At 46.4% G+C, this 12,690-nt stretch overlaps 1 pseudogene; it reads right to left on the bottom strand.

The window, feature by feature from the left end:
• Nucleotides 1-1,192: 1,192 nt before the first annotated feature.
• LOC122131148 overlaps nucleotides 1,193-12,690 on the bottom strand; it is a 25,969-nt pseudogene continuing 14,471 nt past the window's right edge.

The following is a 12,690-nucleotide window of genomic DNA, read 5'->3' on the forward strand; positions in this document are numbered from 1 at the left end:
GAGTCACACACCAGATGACCTGAAGAGAGGAACAGAAAGGAGGTGGAGAAGAGAGAGGAAATGAAGAGAGGAACAGAAAGGAGAGGTGGAGAGGAGAGGAAAGAGTAAATGAAGAGAGGAACAGAAAGGAGAGGAGAGAGTAAATGAAGAGAGGAACAGAAAGGAGAATAGGAGAGGAGAGGAGAGAGTAAATGAAGACAGGAACAGAAAGGAGAGGTGGAGAAGAGAGGAGAGAGGGACAGAAAGGAGAGGAAGAGAGGAGAGAGGAAATGAAGAGAGGAATAGAAAGGAGAGGTGGAGAAGAGAGGAGAGAGGAAATGAAGAGAGGAACAGAAAGGAGAGGAGAGAGGAAATGAAGAGAGGAATAGAAAGGAGAGGAAGAGAGGAGAGGAGAGAGGAAATGAAGAGAGGAACAGAAAGGAGAGGAGAGAGGAAATGAAGAGAGGAATAGAAAGGAGAGGAAGAGAGGAGAGGAGAGAGGAAATGAAGAGAGGAACAGAAAGGAGAGGAGAGAGGAAATGAAGAGAGGAACAGAAAGGAGAGGTGGAGAGTAAATTAATAAGGCATTAACCCTGATTCTCCCTACACACACACACACACACACACACACACACACACACACAAACACACACACAGACACAGTACGCATGTGATACCTGTAGATTACACACACATTCTGCTCTCATGCACGCACTCTCTCACACACACACACACACACACACACACACACACACACACACACACACACACACACAGAGCAGCATTTCATATGATTGTAAATTATCTAAGTTATGTCCTTTATTTATCATACAGAGAATCATTACAAACTAGAAAACATCTCTAAAAAAACACTCATCTCTAGAAAACACAAATCACACCGTCTCTAAAAAAACAACTCTCTCGTCTCTAAAAAACACCCTTGATCAAGTTTCAGTGACAGTTATATCCTTTGTGTGTGTGTGTGTGTGTGTGTTTAACAGAATATGTCTGTTCTACTAGAGGTGTGTGTGTGCATTTCAAAGGCAAAGGTGTTTAGGATGGGTGCGTGTAACAGAGGTGTGTGTGTGTAAAGGACGTGTGTGTGTGTGTGTGTATGGTAATTAAGGTGTTTGGGGTGGGTGGGTGTAACAGAGGTGTGTGTGTGTGTGTGTGTGTGTGGTGGTGATGACATCATGGATCTGCAGACTCGTACCTTCCTCTGCGGATGTTTCTACAGAAAGGAGAGAATATTACATAACTATTATAACATGAATATAAAATATTTATAAATATTATAAAATGATCATATTGTAAATCATATGTGAGTGTGTGTATGAGTGTGTGTGTGTGTGAGTGTATGTATATAGGTAAAATAGCTTTTAAGTTCTTTGCTTCCCATAAATGGAACACTGTTCAAGTGGAGTTGAAATTAACCAAGTATTTGTCTGTCAATCAATTTAAGAGCCTTTTAGATAATAAGGATGTGCCTCAATGCTGTTGTTTTAAATGATTCTCTGATTTAATGTTTTTACTTCATGTTATTTTTTTTTATTTTTTTTTATACTTCATTTCTGAGTTGTTTAATGTGTTTTTTTTAATTTATTTTGTCTGTTTTGTTTTGTTATGGTTTGTTTATTTATTGTTCTTCTGTACTATGTAGCCTCAATCAGGGCATTGCTGCAAAAGAGCCCTGTGCTCAGTCAATTCTACCTGAATAAACAATGATGATGATGATGTGTGTGTGAGTGTATGTATGTATGAGTGTGTGTGTGTGCATGAGTGTCTGTGTGTGTGTATGAGTGTGTGTTTATGAGGGTGTGTGTGTGTATATGAGTGTGCGTGTGTGTGTGTGTGTGTGTGCGCGTGTGTGTGTGTGCGGAAGTGTCAGCCCTCGTGCTCAGCCCTTTTCGTGTGAAGACCTTTTTGGGTAAAGACGTGCAAGTCTACCTGTACAAGTCCACCGAAACAAGGCTCACAAACAAGGTAAACTTTTCATTTTGATTCTACCATAGCCATGTGTCACAGTAGCATCTCTGTTGTCACTGGTTGTCAAAAAAGATCACAGCGCAGCAGACGACAGCGCAACCTGGGTAATCTCCGCTCACTTCAACAAACCTCTTCGGCTGTAACCTCTTTTTCTGTTGGCCTGTGGAACTGTCAGTCTGCAGTCAGGAAAGCTGATTTCATCTCAGGTTATGCCAACCACCTCTCCCTAGGGCTCTTAGCTCTCACGGAGACATGGATCACACCTGAAAACAATGCTACCCCGGCAGCACTCTCCACCAACTATGCCTTCTTCCATACTCCCCGGCCAACTGGTCGTGGAGGTGGGACGGGGCTGCTGATTTCAGACAACTGGAAATTCACTCCACTGCTGCCTTCAAACAGGTATGCCTCCTTTGAATATCATGCAATTATGGTAACTGCTCCTGTTAAAACTTATGTGATTGTTATCTACCGTCCACCAGGACAACAGGGTGATTTCGTCCATGAGCTGGACACCCTGCTGTCATCCATCCCTGACCAGGAGTGTCCAACACTCATCCTTGGCGACATGAACATCGACCTAGACAATCCCAACTCAGCTGACTTTCGGACCCTGGTTCACTCGTTCGACCTACAACAGGTCCCCACTCCTCCAACTCACAAAGCAGGAAAAGAGCTTGACCTCATCCTTGCTCGGAACTGCACCACGGACAACCTAACGGTAACCCCTCTGCATCGCTCGGACCACTTCTTCATTCGCTTCGATGTTCGGCTCATTGAGCAACCCTCTGTCCCCCCTCCGATGGTCTCGTTCCGGCGCAACCTCCGCAACCTCTCTCCCACCCACTTTTCCTCTCTGGTTTCTTCTGCTCTTCCACCTTTATCCACTTTCTCCTCACTAGGTGTCGATGATGCCACAGAATCACTCTGCTCCACTCTGAGCTCATGCTTGGATACTTTGTGTCCACTTTCCACCAGACCTGCTCGTTCTACCCAGTCTCATTCGTGGCTGAGTGATACCCTCCGAACGCAGCGCTCCAATCTCAGAGCGGCTGAGAGAAAGTGGCACAAATCTGCAGCACTGGACGATCTTGCAAGCTACCAGACACTGCTGGCCTCCTTCTCATCCAGCATCACTGCTGCTAAGAAGACTTTTTTCAACGACAAGATCAACGTGCAACTGACGCTCGGAAACTATTCTCCACCTTCAAACTCTGCTCTACCCTCCTCCTCCTCCCCCAGCTACTAACCTCACTGCTGATAACTTTGCTTCCTTTTTCACAGAGAAAGTGGCAGCCATCGGGAAACAGTTCGACCAACTGTCTCCCCCCCCTAAGGGCGCAACCGTCAATGGCTCATCATTTCCTTCTTTCACCCCTCTCAGCGAGAGTGAGGTCTCCAAAATCCTAACAGGTAGCCGTCCAACTACATGCCCGCTGGACCCCATCCCATCCAATATCCTTCAAGCCATATCGCCTGCCGTCTTACCGGCAATAACACAGGTGATTAATGCTTCATTTAATTCTGGAACATTCCCCTCTTCATTTAAAGTGGCTCGGGTAACACCGCTGCTCAAGAAGCCGTCTCTCGATCCCACTCAGGTGGGAAACTATCGACCGGTCTCACTTCTCACGCTACTATCAAAAACCATTGAGAGGGCAGCTTCCAAACAGGTCACAGAGTTCCTAGCAAGGAACAATCTCCTCGATCCAAACCAGTCTGGATTCAAAAGTGGTCACTCCACCGAAACAGCCCTGTTGTCTGTGACAGAGGCCTTGAAAACAGCTAGAGCAGCAGCTCAATCCTCAGCTCTCGTCCTGCTTGATTTATCAGCTGCGTTTGATACAGTCAACCACCGCATCCTTCTGTCCATACTGTCAAGTATGGGCATTTCTGGCAAGGCGCACTCCTGGTTTGAATCGTACCTCACTGGGCGCTCGTTCAATGTGTCATGGCAAGGTCAGCTGTCTGTACCTCACCACCTTACCACAGGGGTGCCCCAAGGCTCGGTGATGGGACCACTTCTCTTTGCCATCTACACCACTTCGCTGGGCCCTATCATCCGCTCGCATGGTTTTTCCTATCATTGCTATGCCGATGATACTCAACTGTTTCTGTCTTTCCCTCCTGAGGACACCACTGTCTCGGCGCGGATCTCGGACTGTCTTGCTGATATATCCACATGGATGAAAAACCACCACCTTCAGCTGAACCTGGCCAAAACGGAAACTGATGGTCTTTCCAGCCAAACAGGCCATCCACCACAACATCAGCATCAATATTGACTCCTTGTCTCTTGTTCCATCCAAAACAGCAAGAAACCTCGGGGTCATTATTGATGACCAACTGACTTTCACGGACCACATTGCCTCTGTCTCTAGGTCCTGCCGCTTTGCGCTATTCAACATCCGCAAAATCAGGCCGTACCTAACCCAGTATGCCACCCAGCTGCTGGTGCAAACCTTGGTGAATTCACGCCTTGATTACTGCAACGCCCTCCTAACGGGCCTGCCGGCTTGCGTGGTGAAACCACTACAAATGATCCAGAACGCGGCGGCGCGTCTGGTGTTCAACCAACCGAAGAGGGCACACGTCACCCCGCTACTCATTGACCTCCACTGGCTGCCTGTAGCTGCTCGCATTAAGTTCAAGTCACTTATGCTTGCCTACAGAGTGCTTGATGGTTCTGCTCCCACCTACCTAAATGCTCTTGTAAGGGCAAATGTTACACCAGGATGCTGCGCTCTTCTAGTGAGCGTCGTTTGGCACTGCCGTCTGTGCAAGCACGGCAGTCCAGACTATTCTCATTTGTAGTTCCACGTTGGTGGAATGAGCTGCCCAGCACTACCAGAGCAGGGGCGTCCCTCTCTACCTTTAAGAAGCTTTTGAAGACCCAACTCTTCAGAGAGCACTTCCCGTCCTAACTGGCACTTCGACTAGTGCGTAACTTGCAATTACAGCAGTTACACTTCTGCACTCTTTCTTTCTTTTTATTTCATTTTGTTATATTTCTAATGTAAAGTAGTATTTACTTATTGTTACACCAGGTTCTATTGCTCGTAGCTTGAATATTCTCTCCCTTGTACGTCGCTTTGGACAAAAGCGTCTGCTAAATGACTAAATGTAAATGTAATGTAAATGTGTGTATGAGTGTGTTTGTGTGTGTGTGCATGAGTGTGTTTGTGTGTGTATGTGTGTATGAGTGTGTGTGTTCTTACTTGAAGCCCCAGCCAGTGCCTCCCAGTACAATGGCTCCCAGTAGAATGGCTCCAGCGATCGAGCCGATGATGATGTTAGAACCACTGGGACCTTCAGGAGACCACACACACACACACACGCACGCACACGCACGCACACGCACGCGCACACACACACACACACACACACACACACACACGCGCACACACACACACGGCCACACACGCACACACGGCCACACACGCACAAGCACACGCACGCACACACACACACACGCACACACACGCATGCATGCCCACAAACAAACGCACTTACGCCCACACGTACACACACACACACGTACTCACGCCCACACACACACACGTACGCCCACACAGACACACACACATGCACACATACACACGCCCGCCCACACACACACGCGGGCACTCATACACACACACGCACTCATACACACACATGTACGCACGCACACATGCACAAACGCACATAGAAAGAGATACACAGAAAACAGAACACTGACACACATACTCACACACACCATATATGAACAGACATACTAACACTTCACTATGGAGCAACTGAGATGTGGAAACACACACACACACACACACACACACAATCATGCTCACACACACACACACACACACACACACACACACACACACACACACACACACTCATGCTCACACACAATCATGCTCACATACACACACACACACACACTCACACACAATCATGCTCACATACACACACACACACACACACACACACGCTCACACACACAGCATACAGACACACACACTCATGCTCACACACACAAAGCATTCTCACACACAGAGGGCATACACACACACATACACACACACACACACATAAACACACACCTTATACTTCTAACTCCATTAAGTAACACACACACACACACACACACACACACACACACGGAGGCTTCCGGCTGACGCTCGACATGTGAGGCTGTGAAGTCCAGAGCTCTGCATGCAACTTATATAATTGTTTCTTAAGCGTGCAGAATACCGATAATTATATGAATACGTCATCTTATAGTCTAGTAACATTAGTTAGGTAACTTAGGTAAGGAGATATCACGTATACACAGTATTTATTTTTTCATTTAAAGATAATGGCTAATTGTCCACACAAGGCTGCTAATTCAACTGTTAGCAGGAAAGGTGCTAGCTCAACCGCCGAAGCTGATTCTCTACAGCTTTCTCCAGACTCTGAGACGGCTGCCCTTCGTCAAGAAATTGTCTTCATTCGACAGGAGTTGCATTCCACCGTCAAAACCTCACGCCACAAAACCAGCTTCTTCCCGGCTGCCGTTGGCCTTATTAACAAGGCCCGGGACCCCCACCTGACATGGACACTTATCCCGCCCCCACACCTCAAGCCTGTGTTATGTTAACACACACTACATTGCACACTGCACATTACACATCCACTTTTGCACTCCTGCCCTGCTTTTTGTATTGTAGTACTTATTGTGTTTGTGTAGTACTTATTGTGTTTGTATGTTTTATGTTCACTGTATGCACCTATACACCAGAACAAATTCCAGGTAGGTGTAAACCTACTTGGCAATAAATACTATTCTGATTCTGATCTGATTCAACTCTCTACAGTCTGCTAATGCACAGAACACTGTTAGATTCCAGTGATATTTCTCATGTACAGATATCTTGTGTATGCCCCTCCACCACTACCAGGCCCGTAGGCCCAAATTCCAGTAAGGTTAGAGTCCTCCTGGTGCCTGGGTTCTTGGGCTGAAGGACAGTGATCGACTGTCATGGTATATTTACATTTACATTTACATTTAGTCATTTAGCAGACGCTTTTGTCCAAAGCGACGTACAAGGGAGAGAATATTCAAGCTACGAGCAATAGAACCTGGTGTAACAATAAATAAATAGTACTTTACATTAGAAATATAACAAAATGAAATAAAAAGAAAGAGTGCAGAAGTGTAACTGCTGTAATTGCAAGTTACGCACTAGTCGAAGTGCCAGTTAGGACGGGAAGTGCTCTCTGGAAGAGTTGGGTCTTCAAAAGCTTCTTAAAGGTAGAGAGGGACGCCCCTGCTCTGGTAGTGCTGGGCAGCTCATTCCACCAACGTGGAACTACAAATGAGAATAGTCTGGACTGCCGTGCTTGCACAGACGGCAGTGCCAAACGACGCTCACTAGAAGAGCGCAGCATCCTGGGTGTAACATTTGCCCTTACAAGAGCATTTAGGTAGGTAGGAGCAGAACCATCAAGCACTCTGTAGGCAAGCATAAGTGACTTGAACTTAATGCGAGCAGCTACAGGCAGCCAGTGGAGGTCAATGAGTAGCGGGGTGACGTGTGCCCTCTTCGGTTGGTTGAACACCAGACGCGCCGCCGCGTTCTGGATCATTTGTAGTGGTTTCACCACGCAAGCCCGGCAGGCCCGTTAGGAGGGCGTTGCAGTAATCAAGGCGTGAATTCACCAAGGTTTGCACCAGCAGCTGGGTGGCATACTGGGTTAGGTACGGCCTGATTTTGCGGATGTTGAATAGCGCAAAGCGGCAGGACCTAGAGACAGAGGCAATGTGGTCCGTGAAAGTCAGTTGGTCATCAATAATGACCCCGAGGTTTCTTGCTGTTTTGGATGGAACAAGAGACAAGGAGTCAATATTGATGCTGATGTTGTGGTGGATGGCCTGTTTGGCTGGAAAGACCATCAGTTCCCGTTTTGGCCAGGTTCAGCTGAAGGTGGTGGTTTTTCATCCATGTGGATATATCAGCAAGACAGTCCGAGATCCGCGCCGAGACAGTGGTGTCCTCAGGAGGGAAAGACAGAAACAGTTGAGTATCATCGGCATAGCAATGATAGGAAAACCATGCGAGCGGATGATAGGGCCCAGCGAAGTGGTGTAGATGGCAAAGAGAAGTGGTCCCATCACCGAGCCTTGGGGCACCCCTGTGGTAAGGTGGTGAGGTACAGACAGCTGACCTTGCCATGACACATTGAACGAGCGCCCAGTGAGGTACGATTCAAACCAGGAGTGCGCCTTGCCAGAAATGCCCATACTTGACAGTATGGACAGAAGGATGCGGTGGTTGACTGTATCAAACGCAGCTGATAAATCAAGCAGGACGAGAGCTGAGGATTGAGCTGCTGCTCTAGCTGTTTTCAAGGCCTCTGTCACAGACAACAGGGCTGTTTCGGTGGAGTGACCACTTTTGAATCCAGACTGGTTTGGATCGAGGAGATTGTTCCTTGCTAGGAACTCTGTGACCTGTTTGGAAGCTGCCCTCTCAATGGTTTTTGATAGTAGCGTGAGAAGTGAGACCGGTCGATAGTTTCCCACCTGAGTGGGATCGAGAGACGGCTTCTTGAGCAGCGGTGTTACCCGAGCCACTTTAAATGAAGAGGGGAATGTTCCAGAATTAAATGAAGCATTAATCACCTGTGTTATTGCCGGTAAGACGGCAGGCGATATGGCTTGAAGGATATTGGATGGGATGGGGTCCAGCGGGCATGTAGTTGGACGGCTACCTGTTAGGATTTTGGAGACCTCACTCTCGCTGAGAGGGGTGAAAGAAGGAAATGATGAGCCATTGACGGTTGCGCCCTTAGGGGGGGGAGACAGTTGGTCGAACTGTTTCCCCGATGGCTGCCACTTTCTCTGTGAAAAAGGAAGCAAAGTTATCAGCAGTGAGGTTAGTAGCTGGGGGAGGAGGAGGAGGGTAGAGCAGAGTTTTGAAGGTGGAGAATAGTTCCGAGCGTCAGTTGCACCGTTGATCTTGTCGTTGAAAAAAGTCTTCTTAGCAGCAGTGATGCTGGATGAGAAGGAGGCCAGCAGTGTCTGGTAGCTTGCAAGATCGTCAAGTGCTGCAGATTTGTGCCACTTTCTCTCAGCCGCTCTGAGATTGGAGCGCTGCGTTCGGAGGGTATCACTCAGCCACGAATGAGACTGGGTAGAACGAGCAGGTCTGGTGGAAAGTGGACACAAAGTATCCAAGCATGAGCTCAGAGTGGAGCAGAGTGATTCTGTGGCATCATCGACACCTAGTGAGGAGAAAGTGGATAAAGGTGGAAGAGCAGAAGAAACCAGAGAGGAAAAGTGGGTGGGAGAGAGGTTGCGGAGGTTGCGCCGGAACGAGACCATCAGAGGGTTGCTCAATGAGCCGAACATCGAAGCGAATGAAGAAGTGGTCCGAGCGATGCAGAGGGGTTACCGTTAGGTTGTCCGTGGTGCAGTTCCGAGCAAGGATGAGGTCAAGCTGTTTTCCTGCTTTGTGAGTTGGAGGAGTGGGGACCTGTTGTAGGTCGAACGAGTGAACCAGGGTCCGAAAGTCAGCTGAGTTGGGATTGTCTAGGTGGATGTTCATGTCGCCAAGGATGAGTGTTGGACACTCCTGGTCAGGGATGGATGACAGCAGGGTGTCCAGCTCATGGACGAAATCACCCTGTTGTCCTGGTGGACGGTAGATAACAATCACATAAGTTTTAACAGGAGCAGTTACCATAATTGCATGATATTCAAAGGAGGCATACCTGTTTGAAGGCAGCAGTGGAGTGAATTTCCAGTTGTCTGAAATCAGCAGCCCCGTCCCACCTCCACGTATATGTATGTGTATGTGTGTGTGTTAGAGATTGTTATGCATTTCATTCCGTTTATGTAGTGTATGTGTGTGTGTTAGAGATTGTTATGCATTCCATTCGGTTACGTAATGCCACCAGTTAAATTCGCCTGGGCCCGAGGCTCAGGGAATCAGATCGGAGCGACGGGGTTCAGATCAGCTCGCAGAGAGAGAGAAAGGACATCCATCTCCTGAAGACCCCGACACGCGGCGACTCTCAGAGCTCTGTTCCACTTAGAATACTTAGACTCAGAAAGTACTTAGTGATATTTCTTGTCTGCTACAATAAATATCTTGGTTCTGATCCGACCCGCTCCAGCTTCCTTGATTGCAACAACCAACTAGACCACCCTTTAGAATTAAGTGTAATAGACTGAATATAGAAAAGAATATAACAACACCAAGCGCATTGACGACCTCTAGCAGTCCACCACAGAGTGGAGTTCATCAGTCATGACTCTTGAAACTACCATGAGACAATTGCAGTCAGAAGTGTGCAGTTTGGCAGAGAAGTGCTTGGACTTGGAAGGCCGAAGCCGTCGCCAGAACATCCGTCTAATAGGAATAGAGGAGGGTGTAGAAGGTAAAAACCCACGGCAGTTCTGTGCGACTGTATTGAAAGAGATACTGGATTTGGAAGACACGCCACGTCTGGACCGTGGTCATCGTTCACTGGCACCAAAACCCCGAAAAGGAGAGAGGCCCAGACCGTTCATAATTTGACCGGTCACGGAGACGTGAAGGATCGCATCCTCCAGATTTCAAGTCAGAAGAAGAAGTTGTTTTACATGGAGAAGCGCGTGCACATCTTCCCTGACTTCGCACCAGAAGTAGCTAAGAAATGTTCAGCGTTTACAGAGGCGAGGCGGCTCCTTAAAGATGTCAAGGATGTCAAATACGGTATCCGTTTTCCAGCTATATTTCGTATCACTTTCGGGGATGAGGAGAAATCCTTCACTGATCCTGAACTTGCCATATCTTACATAAAGGAGAACATTCTGCCGTCATCATGATCAGGTACATTGTTAATGGGCATACCCTACCAGTTGGTTAAGCTTATTCCAACTTGAATTGCTCAGGTTAAACTCTCTCTGAAAGCATTTTTGTACAATTCACATTTCAAAATGTTTCTATGGTTAGAATATAGACCTAATTATGAAGACCTTGGCCTGGGCCCACACTGTGTTAAATTACAGGTTGTCTGATTGGTTTTAGTCTTTTTGTGTCTGTGACACTCTTTCCTAACGGTTTGATTTGAATTTATACTGATCTCATGCAGTATCTGTTAGGTTTAGGCTACAGAGTGTAATGCACAAAGTGACAACTCTCTCTTTATTTCAAAGCAGGAATCACACTGCCTAAGTCTATTTATTTGTATTACCTTTTATATGCAGCTATGGTATTCTGCACTGCTTATTCTTTTTTATTAGTATTGGATTGCTTGCTGTGCTTTGTATAAGGGTGTGTGTGTGTGTGCGTGTGTCTTTTATAGCTGTGTGTGTGTGTGTGCGTGCTGTGCAACCCAGGAGAACAACACCTTTATGCTTCTAACTCCATTAAATAACACACACACACTCATAAATACACAACCTTATGCCTCTAACTCCATTAAATAACACACACACACTCATAAATACACACACTTATGCTTCTAACTCCATTAAATAACACACACACACACACACACTCATAAATACACACCATTATGCTTCTAACTCCATTAAATAACACACACACACACACACACTCATAAATACACACCCTTATGCTTCTAACTCCATTAAATAACACACACACACACACACACACACACACTCATAAATACACACCCTTGTGCTTCTCGGGGTCGTCGGGGAGAGTGGGGTCTAGGATGGGGTCATACACACTGCAGTCCTTCCCAGTGTAGCCCTGATCACAGATGCACTTCACCTCATTACTGCAGGTCTACACACACACACACACACACACACACACACACACAGAGAGAGAGACACACACACACACACACACACACACACACACAGAGACACAGTGTAGCCCTGATCACAGATGCACTTCACCTCATTACTGCAGGTCTACACACACACAGAGAGAGACACACACACACACACACACACACACACACACACACACACACACACAGACACAGAAACACACACACACACAGTGCAGATATAGAAGAATAATGATTGCCATACATTAGAGAGGTCAATATTACTATATCTTCTTAATGATTTATTCTTATTATAATAATGGTTTACTTTTAGTAGAAAAGATGTAAGGCATCTGTCGGCAGACATAACGTATTTCCTACAGGATCCGTATTGAAACCGGAAGTGGGTGATTTACTCCGTTTGATTGGCTAATACCAGGACCTTTACTTTTTCGTTGAGAAACTGTGTTGATCACCGGACTTTTAAACAATCATTTTATTTATTTATTTATTATTTTTGTGAAGTTATACAGCTCAATACTCAACTGACTTGTTAACCAAACTTTTACGAAGCTATACGACCAAACACACAGCTAGCGTGCTAATCAAACTTTTACACCGTGTCAAATAAGCTATTAACAGTTACAAGCTAGCGTAAATAAACGAATTGCCGTTAAACGTCTGTTGCTCATGTCACGAAGTGACTGCACTGACTGTCCGTAACACTAACACACCAATGCAATAGCCTAGATTTGCTAATCCCCTGAACACCTCCTCGTATGCATCATGCTACATGTTAACGTCAGGCACTGCCCACAACCGTTTGACAGCGGGCTAACCAAACACCGTATAGTAGATAGCTAGGTCAATTAACTTGCTTAAAATACTGTAATTTAAGATAACCAATTACCTAATTTTCTCCAGAAACCATCGATTGTGTGTGTGTCTGTGAGAGTGCTAGCTTGA

The sequence above is a fragment of the Clupea harengus genome, unplaced genomic scaffold (genome assembly GCF_900700415.2).
Source record: "Clupea harengus unplaced genomic scaffold, Ch_v2.0.2, whole genome shotgun sequence".
In the NCBI taxonomy this organism is placed as follows: Eukaryota; Metazoa; Chordata; class Actinopteri; order Clupeiformes; family Clupeidae; genus Clupea; species Clupea harengus.